The 22,650-nt window shown below is 37.4% G+C and overlaps 1 long non-coding RNA gene across 1 annotated transcript in view; it reads right to left on the bottom strand.

The window, feature by feature from the left end:
• The window catches only part of LOC107317065, a 241,635-nt gene extending 220,409 nt beyond the window's left edge, over nt 1–21,226 (bottom strand). Inside the window, exons 1-5 of the long non-coding RNA XR_001556711.2 lie at nt 20,530–21,226; nt 18,430–18,538; nt 15,250–15,341; nt 10,137–10,228; nt 7,531–7,673 (exon numbers count right to left, since the gene is read on the bottom strand). This is a non-coding gene — a long non-coding RNA (uncharacterized LOC107317065). The remainder of the gene's footprint in view (nt 1–7,530; nt 7,674–10,136; nt 10,229–15,249; nt 15,342–18,429; nt 18,539–20,529) is intronic.
• Between the last annotated feature and the right edge of the window lie 1,424 nt (nt 21,227–22,650).

Below are 22,650 nucleotides of genomic sequence, written 5' to 3'. Positions count from 1 at the left end.
AAACAACAACACCCAAGTAAAGAAAAATAGTGTCATGCTGGTAAGCAAAGTAAGTGCAACTTATCTTACAAAACCAACTTCTCTCCACAAGACAGGCTGATGTTATCATCCCTAATTTAGGGATGGAGTCCTGAAACACAGAATATAACTGATGTGCTCAAAGCTGCATGAGAACACCATGGCCTTGAGGTGAGTAACCATGAAGGATACCCACAGCATCAGCTCAACAAATATAAATCCCAAATACAATTCCCAAATATGTTTCTATGATTTCCCAGTTTTCCTTATTACCAGTTGCAATATGGTAACTCTAAGACCATGAAGAACACAATAATCGTATTATAGTATAAGAAAAAAATCGATTAAAAAAAAAGAAGTAAAAATCATGAGAAAGAAAAGCAAAACCACAACCTAAAATTAAAAGGTATATGGTTGATATGAAGGCACTCACACTATAATGTATTATCAGAGATGGATGGAAAATAAACTGCTGTACCCCAATAATTAGGTAATTCTGGACCCTCCACAGCCATCAGATGTCAGAAAGGGAATGAGAGCAGTGGAGAACCTTGTTAGCAGACACGCAAATGGGATAAACATGGGTTTGAAACTACTGGATGCTACATCAGCTTCAGGGGAGAAGAAACAGCAGCAACATCCACAAACCTCAGGGGAAAGAAACCTGGTATTTCTCCCCTTTGGCTTTCTGCTGAGTAATGTGGCGAGCTGGAACTGACGCTGCACATCTGAGGAAGTTAAAAAGAGGGAACCAAACTGAGTTCAATAAAAGACCGAACACTGTAATAGCAGTTTGGGTGTTATTAATTTGTATTTTGTACGACATACTGTGGACACATATTTTTGCTTTTTGTGTGCAATTTCTATTGACAACTACATTATAAAAGCTGCCACGATTCAGCTTGACATGCAGCTTTTGCACAGTGGGAAGATGTGGCAAATGGTTTGCTTTTTTGCCTTGCAGGAAATTACTGAGGTTTTCAGGACCAGATGAGAAAGCGAATATTTTCACTTCACTTCTACTGAAAAAGGTGAGTGATATTTTTGGGAAGAGGAAGAGCTCATTCCAAGAAGTCAAGTCATTACTTTCTGCATCCTGAGTCCATTTTTGCAGCCAAGAACACTCACACCATATGTTACAAGGTCAACAACTAAGCTGCTAGCAATGTTACTATTCTTATCTCCTTTGTTAGGGTTAAAACCTTCTGCAAAGCATGATCTACTTTGAAGGCACAGTATGAAAGTTTAACAGCACCGGTAATTAGTTCCGACAGTGGTGTTTTCTGTGAAGCCAGAGTTAGTGTCTATAAATTCTATTTCACTTGGGTCAACCATCCATCAGGTGATAACTACCACTCCCTGCTACCCACCTGGGCTGGCTGCAAGGTGAAGCTGCAATTACCACTGAACACATCTTTACAACGTGACACAACAGACACGTTTGTTCGGATGTCTGGCAGCAGACTTTGTCTTACCATCAAGGCATGGACTTAGCATGAGTGCTGTTAAGCATATTTTATCATCATATTGGGAAATGTGTATCAAGCTAGGTTGCTGGGATAAACTTTGTAAAAAGGCATGACACCAGCACAGCAGTGAGTGGAATTTACAACTCATGCTTCCCAGCACCTTTACAGCACAAAAACTGTTTATTAGCACAAGTTTTTTCTTTGTATGTTGTGTTTACTTGTTCCCAGCAGGGTCTGCTGATGTTAATGGACTCACAGCAGTACATTCTACTTCTGTTATTACAGGTCTAATTCAGTCATTAACATTTCATTAATGGACTGGCCTCCTAGCTGTTTGCATGGCTGTCTAGATATTGATGAGCTTTCTAGTACAGAAAACTTGTATTTAAGGCAGACTCCTAAAGGTTTATTAAATTGGTAGTGAATCTTCATACCACTCTGTCTTTTATTTTAGAATATAAAAGTCAAATCTTTGAACAAATTTACATTGCAAAAGTTGTCAGCACCTGAATAAAAAATAAACTGCATGCAAAAATGCTCAGGAGAGGGGAAAAAAAGTACAGACTCCGCATGCTCCATTACCTGGATGCACGAGTCTCCAGCTCTTGCCTTAAAACACTGCTGAGTGTGATGTGCTCTACCTTGGAAGGAGTTGCTCTTCAATGGGATACAAATTGATTCCTTTTTCCACATCACATTCTGCAGCTCCACAAGTTCATTTTTACAGAGTTTTTGAGTTGGAGATTTTAATCCTGCCCACAAACTGCTCTGTTGGGAATAGCCTTACTGGTGCCACTGGAACTGGCCAAACTGAGAGGCTGCTCAGAATAGCAGGGCAGTAGTTTGGGGATCTCAGACATTATAGTCAAAGAGGAAGACAACATAATTTTTAGAGTTCTGTAATTTTCTAGCATTATCAACTATGCAGTGGAATCGAGTTATAAAACAATCTAGGTAATATCTGTACCCCAGAGGAAGGTGAGTCCATATGGAATTGCTCAATAGAGTTATGAGGTGCTTCCTTCTACCACATCTCAGCTTTTTCTCCATTAAAAGGAACGTGCATTTTGAGGCACCAGAGAAGTGGAATATACTGCATCGTATCATATGAGTGTCTAATGCAAGTACTTTGTGAAAATTACTAATTTGATATCATAATTATGCTTGCAATATAAAATTATTAAGCACTGTCTTATTGCACAGTAAATGGAACTTATATTGATGTAATAAAAGGTATTTCAATTCTATTACAGTAACTTTAACATATTCTTTAATGGTATCTACAGTTAACAAAAATACACTAGAGCCAGGAAAAGCCCAGTTGATGAGTGCTGTATACTACAATATTACGTCATAAAACATAAAATTTGTGAACTTTCTTATGCACTACTTTACATTTATGAACACCTGCAACTTTTTTGTTGTTGTTTTCGATAGAGAACGAGATGTTAAAAAGTAGAAGTAGGATTAGAGGCCAGCCAATAAAGTCCCTGGAGAAAGTTCTCTTAATAAATACGGCATTATACATGCCTTTGACTTCTGCTTTATAAATGGGGCTGTAAATATTATTGATCCTAAATTCATATTTTTTTAAAGAATCTTACTAGTTCAGTCAGTCAAGACCGCACCAGGATGACAAGAAAATAGATCTGCTATTACAATATCTGAAGCTTATTATCTTGATAGATGTACCTAGGTTTGAAAAATCAGGGTGGGGGTGGGAGGGATATCAAGAGAAAGGAGGGACACAGTGTTTTCATATAAAAACATTTGAGTGTTTTCTTCCCTGTAGAACTATCACAGCACAGTATGTATAAACTACTTACTTACCAGTGGGGAGGAAAAAAAGAAAATATGGAGAAAGGACACCAAATTCTAAACATATTCATCTAGGTTCCTTTTGTCTGTCAGGGTAAATAAAACGAGGAAACTAAACACAACAACAGGGAGAAAAAGAAAGCAGTCAGCTAAAATGTCATGACTTGCTTCTCCGCAGGTGTCAACTTGACTTCACTGAAATGGCATCCAACTTTGATTTTCTCATCAGGAAAAAATGTTTATTCCCTTTGCCAGACCTAACAGATAAGAAACTATTGTGTGTAGTACTGCATATTTTGATACTGGGGATATCTGCACGCAGCTCTTCTTAAGACACATGCTAAAAATATTTGGTGTGCTTTGTGTCGAATTGTTGTCATGAATTATTAAAATGAGCTGTTATGTTTTCATTAAACTGGCGGTCTTAATAATTTAAATGCTGGTCTTTAAAACACTTACTGTATATTGATGATCTTCAGAGGAAGAAAGAGAGCCTCCCCATTATTTCACATCTTGAATTTATTTATTTACCTGTCATGTGCCATTACGCATTACTGTACCCCTGTATTATTTTATCACGACACACACTACATTGCTCTACATTTGATGTGTCACTGAAAATTCAGCAGGCTTTTACTCCTGCAGTCAGTATTTCCAGTTACAGGAAACTCAAAGTTTCAAAAAGCTCAAGAATACCTCATGGTTTAAGGTTCTATTTACTTTAAGATATAAGGTAATAACCTTTAGGATTGTTAGGTAAGTTCATGGCAGTTTATAGTGAACCAGTGGTCCATTCTGATGGCAACCTTCTGGCACCTGAACAACACCTCTTACTCAATGAAAACCAAAGAAAGATGTGAAAGTGTTCACAAGTTGCAGCCTGACTTTAACACTCAAAATTTGCTGTGGTGACAATGGCTGAAAATGAAGTTTTGGAAAGCTTATCAAATCGTGGAGCTTTGGTAATCACCTAGACTTTAGTTACACTGTGTTAGGTCTTATACAGGACCATATTACTGCCTTCAGGCACACACCTCCACAACATATGTTTGCGATTGTCAACATCACTGGAAGCAACTGTTTTACCATAGATCTGTGTTCAACATCTGTTATCTCCCACGATCACCTGAAGACCTGAGAGTGGCTACAGGATTTTTAAATACATCCATGAATGAATGAATATTCAACTGAACTGCAATTTAAGCTTTTTCCTTTTGTAAGAGGACGAGTCTGATTTGTCCAACTGTTGTCTTTTTTCTTCATTCTCTGAAGAACTGAACAGCTCAGACTCCTGTTTAAAGAACTTAGCAGGCTTTAATCTTTCAAAACAATTTTGTGCAACTTTCTATGAGGAAATTATATGGATTTCATGAGTTGGGTTCACAAACCCTATAAGTTTATACCTATCTGCACAGATTACACCATATTCCTAAATGCATCCACCCCAGATTTTCATGTTAACTCTTTGCATTACTTGTGGAAAGTTGCTTAGGCTCTTTGCATTTCTGCTTAATTGTGAAATGGTGAAACGTGAATGAGAAACATTTAAAGTTAGTTTAAAAAATTCAAGTTCTTGTAATAGCAACAATAAAAATAGCTTTAAATTTCAAAGCTAACACAAAGACTTCAGTAATTATTCAGCCAAGTTGAAAATCATGCACATCAAGTAACATTAAAGCTGTAAGGTTATATCCACCATCTCCTATCTTAGCTACAATAATGACAGTGGTCACCACAGGGCTTTAATGACCATTCTAGGTGTATTTTGGTATGAAAAACAAAAGCTCACATAACATCATCTTCATTCAAAACAGTTTCAGCAGAACCTCAGACAGTATTGGTATAGACTATCCCCTCTTATGGTTTTACCTCTAGATGAAACTCAAACTTACTTGCATGAGAACTAATCTTAAATCTTCAGTCTGTTAATCATTTCAGAAACAATGATCATCAGCACTTAGCTTACAACTTACAACTCAGACTTAAGGCAGCCAAATGTCATTGAAAAAATACCCTATTTTACCATTCAAAGTTCAAAGTACATTTCAAAGTACATTTCAACTTCATGAGCGTTTTTCTTATGCTGAATTAAAACTTTCATAAACAAATTTAGTAATACGCTTTTTAAGGAATAAATTTTCTGACAAGCAAGACAGCTTGTGAATTCCAGAATAAGAGAAATACCAAACTGTTTAAATAGAAAAGTATAATATATTGGGTATAATGAGAAAACAATAAATTAATAATCTCATTTGCAACTGTAGATTGGACAATTCCCTTAATCTCTGTGGACCTCACTTGATTACACCACAATACAACAAAACAAAAAACAGGTTCCAAAATACCTCCCTGCAATGGAGAACAAACTTGCAAGACTCACATCTTTCCTACAGATGAGTTAGAGATAATAAACTTCCCAACTTTGAGGAATCTATGTTTATGAGACACGATGATGAGCTACTTAAGCAACAGCAACACTCATTTTACGCAACACAACCATAGCAAGATTTCAAAATATTAACTTCAAACATCACATAAAACATAAATAATCTCCATTGTTACAAAGTTTAAAAATGCATCATATTTCTTTCCCACATACGTCCTGGAAGCCTCATAAAACATACTGTGTTTCATTATAAGATTATGGACTTGCACATATATATCACAAACTGTTAACTACTGCAAAATGTAAGAAAATAGATTTTGACATGGGAGAATTATTTTTCTACTCTCCTGTGCTTTTGGATCAAAAGGCAATGATACTTGGCTGGGTAATCTGGCCTGATTCCAGGGCTGCATACCATGGTGAGAGATGCCAAGAGCACTGATGCCACATGAAACAGAAGTTATCTTCCAAAAATTCATAGTGATCACGGGGCAATTTGTATTTTAACTGATGTAAAGCACAATCTCATTTAATTTCCTTGTCTGGTCAAAAGCAATTTTCATTTGGGCAACTGAATTCTGTTCTTATTAATAAGATGTATGAGATGCTGTGATCACTTCACTATGTAGCATTTGACATCCCTTCCATACTACATCCACTGAAACATGTGGTTTTCAACTCATACTGCACTATGAGGGTCACTGGGTAGTGGTGAACAACCATGAAATGTGGTTTTTCTCCTGCAGACAAACTATTAAGTGCTGAAATATAAATGTGTATGAAAAAGATGATCCTTTTTGGCCAGTTTGCTTATCATTAATTAAAACCATCTATGTAAGGAAATCCCGTAATCTCTCTGTCCTTCATTATAAAGTAGCTGTGCACTGCTTCCCTTTTAGTTAATTCACAATACAGACTGTTATTGTTTGGTTTATCATCTCCCTAAAAGGACAGATGATTTCAGATGCACTGGATACATAAAACGGTGGAAAAGAAGTAAGGAAAGCAAATTTGTACAGAATATCATTACATTTTATGTTTGTGAGTCTATCTCTATTTATGAGATGGAGAAAACTCAATTTATCATTCTTGTTCTAAGATAAAATTCCTTCCTATTTCAGTGAATACCCAACATCACAGCTTCTGTTGGTAGTTGAGGATCCCTACTGATCCTCAAAGTTTAGAGGATTCCTGATTAGAAAGTTGCCAGACTTTCTAATTTAGGTATCAGTAACTGGTTTGTAAATATAAGTGAAATTTCTTCTTTATGTTTTTAGTTGAAAGTTTTTGTTCTTATTTACTCAACTAGCAATATAAATTTTAAGTCCATACACACATTTCTTGGTAATTATTAGAAGTCAGACAATTACACTCTACAATGAATTTCCGAGTTCTACAGTCTTACTCTACAACAGAAATGTTCACTGAAAACGAGTAGGATGCTGAAATTGCTATTGGTTATTGTATGGGCATGGATTCCACTCACTGAAGTTATTACTGGCTTATGTTTAAGTTCAACAGTTAGTGTACTTCTAAGGAAAGTGGCAGAGGAATCAGTGAAGTGAAAAGTACTGTTTCTAAGTTTCTAAGTACTGTATTTTTATTAAATCACAGAATTCATAACATTCAAAATCCGACCAAAACCCTTTAAAAATGACGTAAATAAGCTGTATCCCACTTTCTCTATCCATACAACTGCCCATAAGCCTGCTAATCCAAGTGTTGGTAAATAAAAACCTTCACAATCTTTTCCTAATATGGAAACATTTAAATAACTCCTGGAACATAAAGAATATCTTATAAAATAAACATTTGAATTCTATATATAATATAGTGTACCTTTATGATAATGAGCTTCATAAGCTCAGCTCCAGGCCTGGCCACTGGCAGGTTTCAACTGATGACTAGATAGGGTACAGCTATCACATCAGATGGAGCTGAGCTACTTGGTGTCTGTCTCCTTGCTCAATACCAGGTGATTCCTGCATGATAGAACAGCATTAGTTTAAACAAAATTAAATCATAAAGAACTTGCTTTGCAACTGGTACATACACATGTATGTGTAGTAGATAGATAACACCTATGAAACTGGTTTCTATAACTCTGCGTATGAAATAAGTGGGTACTTTCATTATGCTGCAGGTGCTATATAAGAAAAAAAAAATCAGAGGAAAATTAAAGAGAGGTATTATCATTTAATGGATAGTTGTATACAACTTTCTTTAGACTATAAAATAAAAGAGAGCAGCTAAAATGGAAGGGAATTACTGGTTGTTTTAAACTACCTTGAAGCTATTATATCACTGTTTTCCCTAAGGAAACTGTGGAAACCTCAACCACTTGGAAGGGTGGTAAAATGAGGTTCAAGAAGGTATTGGAAATATAAGACATGATCCCTAATCCCTGCACACAGGGATTTAAGTGAGGAGCAAAATCCAGCTCTTCCAGACCTTAAGGCCTCCAGAAAGACACTCAAGGAGACCAGAGAGGTGGAAAGGGAACTTTGTCAGCATTTTAGAATATTTCTCAGCCTTAGGGCTGCAAACTTCCAATGGGTTTTCCTTCCTAGCATGTTACCCTTGTAAAACTATTCTTATTTCCCTCCTTCATCTACTCTGTCTTCAAGGTTCAAGGCAAATGCACAAGATACTCCATGGAAAGAAAAAATCTTCAATAGACCATAAATAATGAGAAATGTTAGTGTAAGGGGAGGGCAAGGGGGAGTGAAGTTTGACCATTACTAGTGAAACAGAAGAATGTAACATGCAGGTTTAAATACAAGACAATTCTGTCTCCATAAGATTACAAGAAGAGGTAAATTTCACATCTCCTGTCTGAAAAAAAGAGTGTTACAGGAGTGTATTCTGATCTTTTCACAGTTAAATTTTGCTACAAATTAAACATAAGATTTATTGAGATGCTTCGTGTTTAATAAAATACTCATAACAGCTTGTGATATTTCACAGGATAAACACACAGTTAACAGTCCTCATGGCCTTATTTGTATAGCAGATCTAAGAATAACAAATCATTCGTTTGATAACAGAATGACAACAAGTTATTCCAAGTCATAAAAGATTGCAAGATAAAAGTCAAAGTGACAAAATTAGGATTTGAGGTAATCATGCAGACAACATTTAAGTCCAAAATGAGGTTTCAGCAATCCAAGCACTATTTAAACTCCAAAATCGCCTGAAATGAGGAGATGGGAATTTCCACATTTTCCAGCCATATCCACAACTGTTCTTTTATTTCCTGCACAGCCCACAACATCTCAATCCTCTCATGTAATTCAAATCTAATAAAAGATTAATATCAGCTTTGGATACAGTAATATATAAGCATCTGAAGACAAACACATGCAATTCTTTATCCTGGCTATGTCTCTCAGAAGTTCAGTATCCCTCAAAAAGTACTTTCTTTCAAAACTTAAGGTTCTCTGAGTACATTTGACTACAAAAAAATTGCTTTCATTTTTGGAAATGCTGAGAAGGCAGACACTCTTAGTGAGGTCAATGAGACTTACTGATTACACAGTGTTACGGAAAATTAGGCTACTTATTTGGGAACTAAATATGGATTTTAAGAGCATTCAGTGAAGTCACACTTCTGAGTATTTTGGAGCTGGCCTCAATTTTTATGAAGAAAAGTTTGAGACATTGAACAACAGCTTTTCGGAAGAACAAAATATTTATTATGTTCTTCATAGCAATTAAAGGCAATTCACATGATTGGAATAAAGGATGACTTTGAAGAGGGATGGTTACTGGCTACACTTCCACTTTTCCTTTAACAAAACATCATTTTTCAGTCTGCTTAACATACTTAGGGTGGCTCCAGCTCTTGTCAGCTTTGAACCCATGGTACCTGAAGAACAAGCAGTAGGACCCCAGGGCAGAATTTACACCACCACTGCTGGCATCTCATGTGTAAGACAGAAGAGCAATGGGGATGAGGCAGCTTAAAGTCAAGGGAAAAAAGAAAGGGGTGCAAATAAACACTTATGTTTGAAGGTCAAAGTTAAAATCCAAAGAACACTCTACAAATGTCATTCTCATGTGCTTCATCAGGGAAAGTTGAGTTCTGATGGTTGCCTAGCAGGAAGCGGAGTTGTTGATACTGTTTAGATGTTTGATTTTCACAAAATTAACAAGAAAAACCGACTAAACAATTAAGAGAAAAAGAAAGAAAACCTCCCCAAAAACACAGCAAGTCATTTTAAACCAAAACAACTGCTATTGCTATCAGTTTTAGTAATCACTTTCCCAGCTGACAGATGGAAAGCTCTCCATACAGATAATGACTTTTCCAGCTGACAAGAGTCAGAGAACAGGAAGTGTATGTGGGGATAAGTGTTTGGGAATTACAGGACAGCCAAAGTTTGCTGCTACCTGTATTATCTGAACAAGGTTAGTTTATTTGAAAAAGAAGACAATTTTTTTACCTGAAAAGCAACATTGGTAAATGTCCAAAATTCCTCTAGTGCAGCCATATACTTTCTTCTGGTGCTGAGTAGTTTTGTGTGTTTTTTATTTTCTGTTTGAAAGCAAAAGAAAAAATGACATCAGCCAGTAGTTGCAGATTTCAACAGTGCTTTTGCAGGGCAAGGAGAAATGGTACATGCTGTATTGTTGCTGTCTGCACCTCAGCCAAACCTGTTCCATGACATTCATCAGTGTTGGAAGTGCAGTGCCTCATGGCTATGAAAAAAGAGATCCAACGTCTTATAAAAATACGGCCACAGCATAGAAGTGGCAAAATACACATTACATTATAATTCACTGTTCAATGAAGTATTGAGAAGGCTACTAGGTTCTGCTGTCGTATTCGATGGTTACAGAATTTCCTGGTTTTGAACCCTGGGAAACTTTTTGTGGGTGTTGGTGGTGTCTGTTGAAAATGCCCCAATTCTTCACAGATAAGAGCTTATTGAAACAGCAAAACTTCCCAGGCAGTATGCCATAGGAGACCTCTCTTGCCCATGATAGACAGCAGTGCACTTAATATTGTGTAGAGTGGGGAGAAGAGGCCACGTGTTAGCCCTCCCTGGAGCTGTCAGGAGCATAAAGCTGAAAATCTGATGGCAGTTTCATGACTCAAGTCTTTTCATGTAGACCAACACTTCAAACACCAACTGCCAAGCTGCCCTAAAATAACAGAATCTCCACGATATATTAAAGTAACTCAACCTGTAGGGCTGATCATCATAAAAGGTTATAAACCAACATCATACTTGAGCGTTTACCAGAAAAGGAAAGTCTGAGGAACTTCAGCTGTAAGTCTGTAAAAGTATCGACATAAGCTAGCGCAGATGACTGTCAAGCTGACGTAAAATGAAATATTTCACTTCAAAATGACAAACTGAAATTTCTATTAGGTTTGACCAAACCGGAAGCAAAATATTGTTTTGGTTCTTTTATCTTACACTCCTTATCATGCAATAATGATGTATAACAATATATATATATATATATATAAATTTTATAGAAATCAAAGAAATAAAAATATAAAATGCTGTATCAGTAGTATTCATTTCAATGATACCCGCCAATTACAAGAGATTTGTCTGTTTTTCAGTTTAACTCTTGCTGCAGCCTTATTATGTCTTCTTCTATTTATTTTCCAGCTACATTTTTTCTCAAGTCAAACTTCCCACTGTCATAATAATAGAACAAATATGAGGCTTGAACTCAACTTCTGTTTTTTCTCTTCTGCTTAGAAAACACTGGAGGTACAAACCAGCATACACGAGAACAGTAACACAGTATGAAATATGGAATGAAAATGAGCTAAGTAAAATCACAAGAACTAAAGGCTGTGAAATCTGATCTTTTAGAGAAAGGGTATATGTGATGAACAGAAATAGCACACAGAATACATGCGAGCACGAGTTCATATTGAACACTCCCTTTTTGGTGCAGCTCACACATCTGCACACACAAAACTTTATTTTCTTCTGCCTGTATGGCTTTAGCATACATTCATTACAACAATACATCTTTTTTATTAATCCTACAGCAAGGAGAAAGGAGAGGTGATTGTGGCAAGGTATGCAGGCTCACAGATAAGCTAAGGGAATGTAAAAGAGCAATATCAGACTTTCACAGATTCAGAAATGGAAAGTACATTCTCTCACCAAGCAGCATTTCTTACTGAAGCGTGGGGTAGGTCTCACAGCACACACTAATGAGAGGAAATGCTGTCCAAAGGTCCACATATTGTTTTATTTACTCTCTGAAAATTAAGCCTCATTGAAAACCTGCTTTGGCCTCACACCCATAGCATCACCCACCAGAAACTATTACTTTCCTTTGAAACGCGCCTAGTAAACTTTAAAAGGCTATCCCTCCAAAATCAGAGCATATACAAATACTTAAGGGGTTAATAAACTCTTACAGTATACCAAAATCACAAGTTTTATACCTCAGCTCTGTACAGTTGGGGCTCCTCAGAGAGGTGTAATTGCATTGTAGTAAAGTTAAGGTTTGATTTAGGTTTCTCCATTGGCAGAATGAAATGCGCCTTACTTCTCAGGTGTGAGACTTGGCCACGCTGCCTTTTGCAATATATTATCCCAACACTGTCAGAAAATGCTCAGCAGCGCCAATTCTTACTAAACTGGGTGTGTTATAAATCCAGCATAAGCAGGGGATTTCTTATGCCAACAATGCTTCTCAACCTTTACCTTATTACCACACTTCTTGGCTGCTACGAGATAAAAATCTTTTAAGCTTTTTACTGCTTGTGTGTGAAATCTCAGATAACGCAGCCAAATGCAGGAAAAGTTCAGGGCTGTTTTATGACTCCGTTTTATCAAAAAAGTTGATCTTCAGAGGCTGAACGCACAAATTCATTGCTGTTGGATGAGGTCAGAGAAACCACACCCATTCCCTCAACAGACCTTCCTTTTCCTTTAGTAGACAACTTTACGCGGGCTATAGAAATATGCCCTGTCAGACGAGAAACACGTGCCCTTGGATTGAAGGTAGTGCCAAGGAAATAGGGAGGTTTTATTCAGCAGACTTGTGTGCCTAAGACACATTATCTGTGAGTTTGGGAGGTGAAGCTCCTCTGTAATGAAATTCAGCTGAGCAGGAACTCACCTAGAAATACCAGCAGGAATGCAGAGGGTTAATGACAGGACAGGTTTGGCACAGAGGGATACAGGAAACAAAACTGCTACAGAGAAGATTTGCACAGAAAAAATGTTAATTGTTTTGTAAGGGGGAAAGTGCGGGACATGAGGAGCGAGAAAGAATGGCAAACACATGTCAAGCAGCACACTGTATTTACCTTTCATTAGCATGTCTTCCTAGGAGCTGGCTAAATATTCTAGGAGAGGGATGGGATTTTTCTTATGTTAACTAATCCAGACAAAAGTGAATGGAGATTTGCTTTCTTCAGCATTCATTGATATTAATTGCTTTATTGAACTAGCTGTGGGAACACGGATTTCCCAATGCCAGCATAAAGGATCATTATTTATAAGCCAACTGATCCCACAAATTCTACACTTAGCTCAACATTTCCGCTGGAAACACTGAAGGAATCTTTTAAAAATATCACTGCATTTCATACTTTACACTAAAGCACACCAGCTAAACGATACAGGTTTTCCAGGAAGAAGAACAACTAATTTCTAAGTCTCGCATAACAGACTCCAAATCAGCTCCAAAATGCTGCATATTATTACATTTTTCTTCCGTTCATTTCTCATTCTTTCCCTTTTCCCCTGACTTACAGGTGTCCTTAGTTACAACCATCAGTGAAAACAAAACACATATGCAGACTATAAATCTGTATTTGTGTACTGATTCATAAGAGTAAAATATCTTTAGTTCCTCCTTCCAATTTCCTTTCTCTATTCGATTCATAATTGTACTTGGGTTTAGACTTTCAGGAACTCAATTCTGTCCCAGAAGGTTGGTTAACAACAGAGTCCTGCAAGCACAGGTTCTGGCTTCAAAATATCTATTAACCAGAAGAGACTTCCAAGTGGAACAAAAGTGACTAAATAAAGAGTGCAACCTTTAATCAAAGGGCCAGGTTGTCACTGTGACCCGCTGGAGATGGATATGGATGGCGCAGTCAATCAGAGCTTGTGCAAAAATACACTGCAGCAGTTGGTGACATCAAATTATATTTCCTAGCACGAAGGAGTTAATAAATTTCAAGGACATACCGGCAATGAATGCTGTTATTTTATTCTAGTATTTCCTAACAATGCTGATGACATTTCTGCTGTTAAGCTCAACTTTGCTGTTCAAAGATCAATTTAGGGGCTCTATGTGCTGTTTTAAATCATAGCCGGACTAAACTTGCTATGTAAATTGCAAAGTGATAAATGCTTGTTTTTCTCATGTTCCTTTCTCTTTATATCACAGTTGGATTCCTTCACTGGACCCCCAAAAGTAATCATTTTTTGGCATATTTTAGATGCCAAATATTTAAGCTACAAAGGAAGAACTAGGCTTTAATTTACAGTTGCAATCATTCAATCCACACGGAGAAAAAGCATTTTTAGCTGCCTGATTAGAAAGATGACATTATTGCACAGACTCAGGTTAAAGAAAATCCACAGGGGGAAGAATGGTTTGGCTGGGGCTAGAAAACATCAGAGTACTGAGACTGCACTGAAATATCCTTGGCCAGGTGAGACACAGATAGGTGTGCCTTATTAATGCAAAAAGTATAATTCAAAAAAAGAAATTAAGACATTTGGCATAGATGCAATCTGACATTTGTATAGTAAAAGTGCTATGTGACTGTATTAACCAACTGCTCCAAAGCAAACTGTACATGAAGGAGAAATGTGGTCATGCTTAAATAAAGAATCTGTTGAACTGATAGTTAAGTAACCAGTTGGGATTTCCAGAAGACACAGCTGACCTACAAATGGCAGTCAGGACATAATATGTTGTATCATACGGTGACCAGGACTTAAGGGTCAAAACTTTCCCTCGTAGCAAAGGATAAAGAGATTGGAGAGCTTTAACAGAGAGCAGAATCCTGTAACTATAGAGAGAAATATACAGAAACTATCAGCAAGCGTAAAACAGATGGTAGTTATATTGCCAATAAGCCTGAGTTTAGAAAGTGTACCAATCATCCCTAATGATTGCTGGGGAGAGGAGCTATGAAAGAAATGCAACTGTTATGTTGAAAGGGGCTAAGTGCTATAGAAGCTTCTCAAAACTGTAGTATAAAGGGCAACAGTTTGCTCACCCAAAATGGTAAGAAAGGAACGTAAAGTGTTCAATTTCACAGTCTCTCCCTCAACCTACATTAATACAATACGATGGTAATACTTCCTGGAAATCCAAATATGTGAAACAAAATTTTAAGTTTAGGACATTAAATGGGAGACAGCTATCAGAAAGGAAAGGAGCCTCCCCCTGTCATTTCCAAGGAAGAACTTTTCAGTTCTTTCCTTTGTTTCCATAGCTCTTCCTTTCTGCAGAGCATTTCAAGCTTTCTGAATCTGTTATACTGAAGATTTAATGAGTTTATGTTGCCAATACATGGCTGAGCTTAGCATCAATTCTGTGTCTACTTACAAACATATATGTGCACATCTAATGTGGAGGATGACCCAGGTACTGCTCAGGTGGAACTGGTCACACTTTCTGCTCAAGTGTTCAAAAGAATCCTGAAAAAAAAGATCTTTACATCACTTATTTGAATGGAGCTGGCGTGGAAAATCATGTTCATATTGTACTCATTTGTGGTCTGCTTCTCAGGAATTTTAACAGATGACAATTCAAAGATAAATTTGCTTTAAAAATAAATGATGAAAAATAACTGGCTTCTCAGCTCTTATTTCATAATCTCGAAAGTATGTTCAGATTTATATAATTAAAGTAGAAAATAGAAATCTAAAAATGAAATCTGGTTTTGCATTAGAGCAGGCAGCATTAATAGGATTCTTCCTTCACTCCCCATGGTTCCTGCTGCAGATGCACACCCCTCCCCCAGCTTGGACAAGTCACCATGAAAGCACAAGACAGACTGGCTTGGGCTGCATGTCTTCCCAGATTGATTCAGGAAGACCTTCCCCTTTACATATGTACATTAATTGGATGATATGTATTGAAAAGTCCACGGAATATATACGTGCTCACAACTCAGCAGGTAGTGTTGAACTACAGCCTACAGGTGGGACAGCATGTACAATTTTTTCCATTAGAAGTGACCTCTAGCTGTGGCTCTCAGTGCTCATTCATTTTTTTTAATTCAGATTTTAAAAATTAGAATGATTTTCTTTCCTTCTGACAGCAATCCTGTGGAAGCTGAGAGTGTTATACTATAACTCAAATACTGTACCAACAGCCAAAACTGCTCAAATTCGATCCTGCTGAGTGAGGTGTAGGGCCTCGAGTCTGACTGCAAATCTTAATGTCAGCTGTACCTCTTGAGACAGCAAATTGCCTTGCTGGACATGTCGCAGAACAGCTACTCTCATAAACTTACAAAGGCTCATTTTCTCTAAGCTAAGGGTATCTCATTCTACTTAAATAGCCCCTTCCTAGCCCAAATTCAAACTTCTTTTAATAATCTGCTTAATGCAGACCATGCTTCAAATTCAAATATGCCTTGTGTTTCTTCTGAAGACCTTCAGCAAAAGCCTACAATTCTGTAAGTTCCCTCTACTTCTTCTATCCCACACCACTAGGCTTCAGGTATCTCCCAACAGAAATAAATCTGGCAGTGGAGCATCAAATACAGCAAGAGAAAGGAACAAAACAATCCTGGTTTTAGTTGCAGAAGCAAAAAAACCTGCAACTGTATGACACTGCAGTTTGTTGTTCACCCGAGTAGTTTCAAGTACATAGAAACACACCCCTGAAAGAGAAACCTTAGCTGGCAATAGAAAATCAGTTCAAAAGGGCTCCCATTGAAAGAAGCAATTCCATAGAATCAACTTTTGCTTCTTTCTCTCTCGTAGGTGTCAGCTCACATCCAAAATTATTCATTTGGCTTCCATTCTTTCACCAGCTCAGAGGGGTTTAAAACACCAATCTGATAGCATGATTCCTATGTGTAGGCTGCTCATTTCTGCCTATCCTTACACCTTTTTTCAGTTTTATCTTTGCAGCACTGTACCTCTCTTTCTGTATTACCCACTGCCTCTTTATCTGTCACAGTCCTAAGACATAATCCTGTGTCACACCTACACTTGTGTGTATTTATATCATGTCCAGTCCAAGGCTCTCTTCACCTATTTTTCAATATCTGAGACTTCCATGGTGGCATTAGGAAGCCAGCTCTATTAAGAATGGCTTCAGAGGTGCACATGAACTCATTTATTGACACATTTTATAATGATTGAGAACTCTTAAGATGCATATAGAGCTAATATGATTGGGCGATTTAGATAGCATATAAATCTCCACTCGTACCTTGTCATACTCTGTAACTGTGTCTATTTTTTCATCAGATTATTTGTACCGGGGTTTCTGCTTTCATGTTTGTTTTTACGTGTATTATGGCAACAGGACTCTGTCCTAAATTATAGTCATGAGATAATCAGCAGCTCCCCATATAAGCAATTATATATATATATAAGCTAAGCAACTGTTAGGGTGGACTAATTTCTTAAACCATGAATGCTCAGACTGATTACTGAGCATAGATCACACAAATATTTCCTCTATATGCACAACACATGGATCTGACACCAAGCAGAGATGGACTTCCAGTACATTAGGCAATAGACTAAGGACTCAAAACATCTTGTCAAATGGCAGAAATTACAAAAGAACATTTAATCATAGAAGGAAGACTGCAAACTTTATACTGAGTTAGGAATAACCAGTATGTACCAGGAACAAATACGGAACAGGGAACATCATGCTCTGCATAACATGATCTTGAGCTCTGCTGCAGCAAGCGCAAGTGTCAGAAATGGACCTCCAGATTACATGCATTTAGTAAACCACAGGTCAGGAAATGCACAATGGATTATCTGCTGTGAGAAGCTGAAAGAAGCTATGAATATTTTCCTGAAACTTCAGAGAAAAAAAAAAGAAAAACTGTTTGGCTTTATGGGAAAAAAAAAACCCAACATTGAAAATGAGGAACATTTTCAGCAGTTTCATTAGGATTTACATCTTTTAATGCGAAATATACTTAAAATCTATTTTTAACCAAAGAATCTTATTAAGGAAGGAAGACTGCCTGGTTTGCTACTCGCAGTTGTTTCAAGCAGTGGTGGTTGATGATGCTCTTTATAAACAAAAGCAAATAAATTTAAACAAGCTAAAAGATGTTTAATGTAAAAAACTGTAGCCTGAGAAAAAATATGTTGTTGTGGATTGCATATTTTACATGCAATTTATGCTGCAGTTTCTCTTCATTAATTACATCTCACAGATTTTTCAAAGCAACAGCATGAATATTATTAACATGTGTTAAAAACGTGTTTAAAATAATGTATAAAGCTTTATGTCTCAAGCTAAAGTTTAGGTATAATGCACAAGGGTGCCTGTATTGCATATATTGGTTTGTATGCGTGCTGATAGATAAACCAGACTTCTTGTCTACAGGCACATGGACATATATATTGCTTTAGAGTTCGTGTTTTAATTAAACTGAACTAGACCTTAACAAGAACATCCAATTCATAATTCTCTCATTCCTTTCTATAGATTCTTATTAGTTAAAGCAGAAATAATCCATTTTGAAATGTGACATGTAGAAATTGCTAGTATCTCCTTTCGTTGTATTTCTTTCCTTACCATTGGTTTCCATTTACTACAAGAATCTCAGAAAATGTCCTGAAGCCTCCCATTTTTCCCAGCAGCACTTCCCCATTCAGTCTCTCTTCCAAAATCACATTTGCCGTCACTGTATTAATAATAGAAAATTATCAATAATGGCTGATACAGGACTTGAAAATTACAGAAATTAAAATCTTTTAATTTGAGCAATTGATGATATCAAGTATCTGATCTTTTTGGCTGTTTCCATTTTGAATTACAGAATGGCCTGTGTTACAAAGGCCCACAGTGCTCATCCAGCTCCAACCCCCTGCTGTGTGCAGGGTCACCAACCAGCAGCCCAGGCTGCCCAGAGCCACATCCAGCCTGGCCTTGAATGCCTGCAGGGATGGGGCATCCACAGCCTCCTTGGGAAACCTGTTCCATTGCGTTACCACCCACATCATAATAAAATCTCCACTTCAATGTATCTTTTCAGTTATAACTTAAATATAGCACCTTCTCTGTCAAAAAGTAAACAAAATACCAAACAATAAATAACTGCATAATCAGATTCAAATGGAATGTTCTGAAGTGGCACCTTTTGACATTTTAGGCATGAGACTTTGAAATACACTCAGCATTGATTAAATTTACTCCCACTGTTGTAAGTAGGAGTATTATTAGGTCAGCTAAGTGTTCTCACAAAGCCTTTCCCACTGTCTAGTGTCAAGTACTAACCTGAACTCTTATCAGTAGCATGCTGGGATTTGGTGTATAATATTTCTTCAAAGAAAGAAAAAGATGTCTGTGGATATTTCCTATATTTCATGAAAAAAAAATAGGAAACAAACCAGGATTTCTTCTTTTTTCTTCGCACACAGAAGAAAGGAAACACAAGGAAAACCAAAACAGTGTACTGTAAAAGGCTTTCAGGATGCCTGGTTGTTCAGATACTTGAACCAAGAGCCAAGACAAATTCTGTCTGTCTGTTTGGAAGATACCTTTGTGGTTATAGTACGTCCAGTTAGAACAAATTAGCCAGATGGAAAATTAATAAGTTCTTCTTGATGAAAATTTTAATTTGGGAGTAGGTCCCATACTGATATATTACTTCACTTGAGTTTCATATAAGGAATATAAATGCAACAATAGAAATTCATGGAGGTAAATAACAGGGGGGGAAAAAAAAGTATGTATGTATCACAAACTATATTTTTCCTTTAAGAAATGGAATAAAATGTCCTTAAAATATATTAACTTCTCATTTCAAATAGCAGAAAAATCCTTCTTTGCCTCCTCCATATTCACATCAAATTCATTTTGTACCCTGTGTAAAAATATACTGAAAATTTTCAATATCACTTTTCAGTATCAGTTTCACCAATTTTGGCCCAGACAAGTTGAGAACAACAACTGATAACAACTGGTTTACTTTCTGGACATAAAGATTCAGTAATTTCATGGAAGACGTCTGATACATGTGCAATCTTTACCAAGGGTCTGTTGATAAATGGCACACTGGTAAATAAGTTTTAGCTCTTTCAGCTTTCTCTCTCCTTTACAACATTTGTGGCATCGATTCATATAAAGGTAGGCAGGCCAGCAAACTAATTCATATTATGAACCTTACCCAGCTCCTTGTCCCAACTTACTGATAACCTGCTCAGGAGACAAGAAAAAGGAGAGTTCTGTTTTTGGCAGATTATGACCTATTATCACTAAATGTGCGAAGAGCTGAGCACCTACAGAATTAACATAATGGACTTTGCATCACTGCTGCCCAAAGAGATGTGAGAAGCTGTTTCTCTATGATGTGCTTTTGTTCATTTAAACTGGAGGACAGGAGAGACACAGAACTGCTGCAGGGCATGACCCAAAGAACAAGGCTAAAGCCTCCTATCAGGAAAAAATAACAACAACAACAACAACAATAATAATAATAACAACAACAACAACAACAATAATAATAACAATAATAACAATAATAATAATAAAACATTTCAAAATCAAAATATTTATTTTCTGAAGCAAAATGTTTTGGATTTCAGGTTTTTTACTTAACATTTTCTTCTGCAGAAGAAAATACGGCAATTAGATAAAATTTTGGCCAAAATACTGAAACTCAACACCACTTACCAATGCTTGAATACTGTTCTGTTTATCATCATAAGAAACGAAAGATTTCCTGCACTCCAAAACAACTGGTGATATGTCTCTGTTAACCAGGCAAGCGGGGGCCAGGGGTTAGGATTAATGTAACACCATCTGCCCAGTCTCTTCCCCTTCTCTTTATCAACAGATTTTTTCATATGCCATACAAGAGCAGTCCACAACTATTGCCCCATGCCTAAATAACTATTAAAAAGCACAGGACGAAAAATGAAAGGACGGGTCTTACAAAATGAGAGAGGGCACTGTTCTAAATGCAGGTCTGCAATGCCTCAAGAGAAAGAGGGAGGGAGGAAGGAATAGTTTGTCTGTTAATCTTCTATTTATTTTACAGTCTTAACTGTGTGTGTCTATTTGATAAGCTGGTTCCTAATTTTTCAGCTGGTTCCATTTCCTCATGCAATGGGAAGGTCTGAACTTTCAGAAAGCACTGGAAGCACCAGCTTAGTTCCTGTGCTAACTGGTGCTCCTGCCAGACTGGGCTGGGACATCAAATCGGGGTATCACAAGGCTTCAGGAAAATTCAACACAGCAACCAAAATTGGCATGTGTACGCTGTGCAACTGGTTATAATACATGACCTGACTCAACTAAACGAATGATAACTAACGTTAGTGGTAGTCCTAAATGAGTCTCAAAGCAGCTCAGCCCATAGCCAGGCTGTAAAACACTTCTCTTTGCTCAGTGAACCCTGCTTCATTCCATGTAAATCACAGCACAGAATGAAAGTCCAATCTAAATTAAAACACCACAGATGAATGATAGCCCCCAGGCTTGTGCAGTAAGCTGATCTTCCATAGGAGCTCTAGCCTAGCTTCATCTCATCCTCCTTCAGATATCTGACCTACTAGGCTTAGATCTCCCCAGCCATGGGCTGCAAAAGACCAACACCACTAATGGGCAGCTGGTCACACTTGGATCTATGGGTCTGTATATCAATTAGTTCATAATTAATAAACTATTTAGTTGTGTGGCTACAAGGGCAAGGAACGTGGCATGGATTGCACCTTGATAGCTTCCTGCCCTCTCTAGGAGCAAAGTGGGGTGTCTATATAGTGGAGGACACCACGGTCCTGTTCAGAGCTGTGCCATGGACTGTGCTGAAGATGTAGGGGATGGGTAAGCATGTACCAAATATGCACATGGGCAACTGGGTTGAGGAGTGTAGGCGTGGGCTGGGACCCCTCTTTGCAGAAGGGCAATGGAGAGAAACCAAAACAATTAATCCTAATTTGGGTGACATATGCATTTCTTAAGATAGGGGGTACAATGATGCATGCTGAATTAAGCCAAAGGGCTCTTGTTAATGATAATGCAAATAGGGTGTATAGGGCAAGTTACTACTTTATTATTTCCTTATACTTCTGTTAATTCTGCTAACCCTGGCAAAGCGTAAAACCATTAGCAATGCTGTCCTCTGTTCTGCATTGCTCAGGCACCATGACTAAGTCTGAGCTTAAACAATGAGACTGGAATGCTTAAACTGGAATCCTTCTGAGGCTTCACCCATGATATAACTCCAGCATTAAGTATGAAGGGAAGACAAGAAATGAAAGGATATTTATTACAAAACAAAAGCGGTTTTTAGTACCCGCTAGGACATGTGACATTATTTGGAAAAGTGACAGGACTTTTTATAACAAGATTTCAGTGGTGTGCACTGGAGTTGCCTGCTGCCCCATGCTTCTGTGTATTTCCTAATCACGTATAGCAAAGACACGATTCAAATCACCCAAGCCCTTATGAATATCCAAATACATTCCACTGCCAAACCAGCGATGTGCCCAAACTTCGCACCAAGTGAGAAGTAGATCATTTTACCTTTACTCACCTCACTCAAGCTTCTCTGATATCTTTGTTTCTCATCTTTAGCACCATTTATGTAGTTGCATATTCCTGCCCTTTAGATCAGCACGTTAATCAACAAGTATGTAGCAACTAAACACGGCTACTTTACTCTTATCCAGCAATCAATTCGATGAAGTCTACATACAACCCAAAATTTCATAAACTTAAGACAGCCCTTCCCCAGGGAAAAGCTAACTTCATTTATAAAACACATTTGATTTCCTTTTTCTAATCTCTCCA

The sequence above is a fragment of the Coturnix japonica genome, chromosome 7, assembly GCF_001577835.2.
Source record: "Coturnix japonica isolate 7356 chromosome 7, Coturnix japonica 2.1, whole genome shotgun sequence".
Classification (NCBI taxonomy): domain Eukaryota; kingdom Metazoa; phylum Chordata; class Aves; order Galliformes; family Phasianidae; genus Coturnix; species Coturnix japonica.
This window is presented reverse-complemented; position numbering and strand designations above follow the sequence as displayed.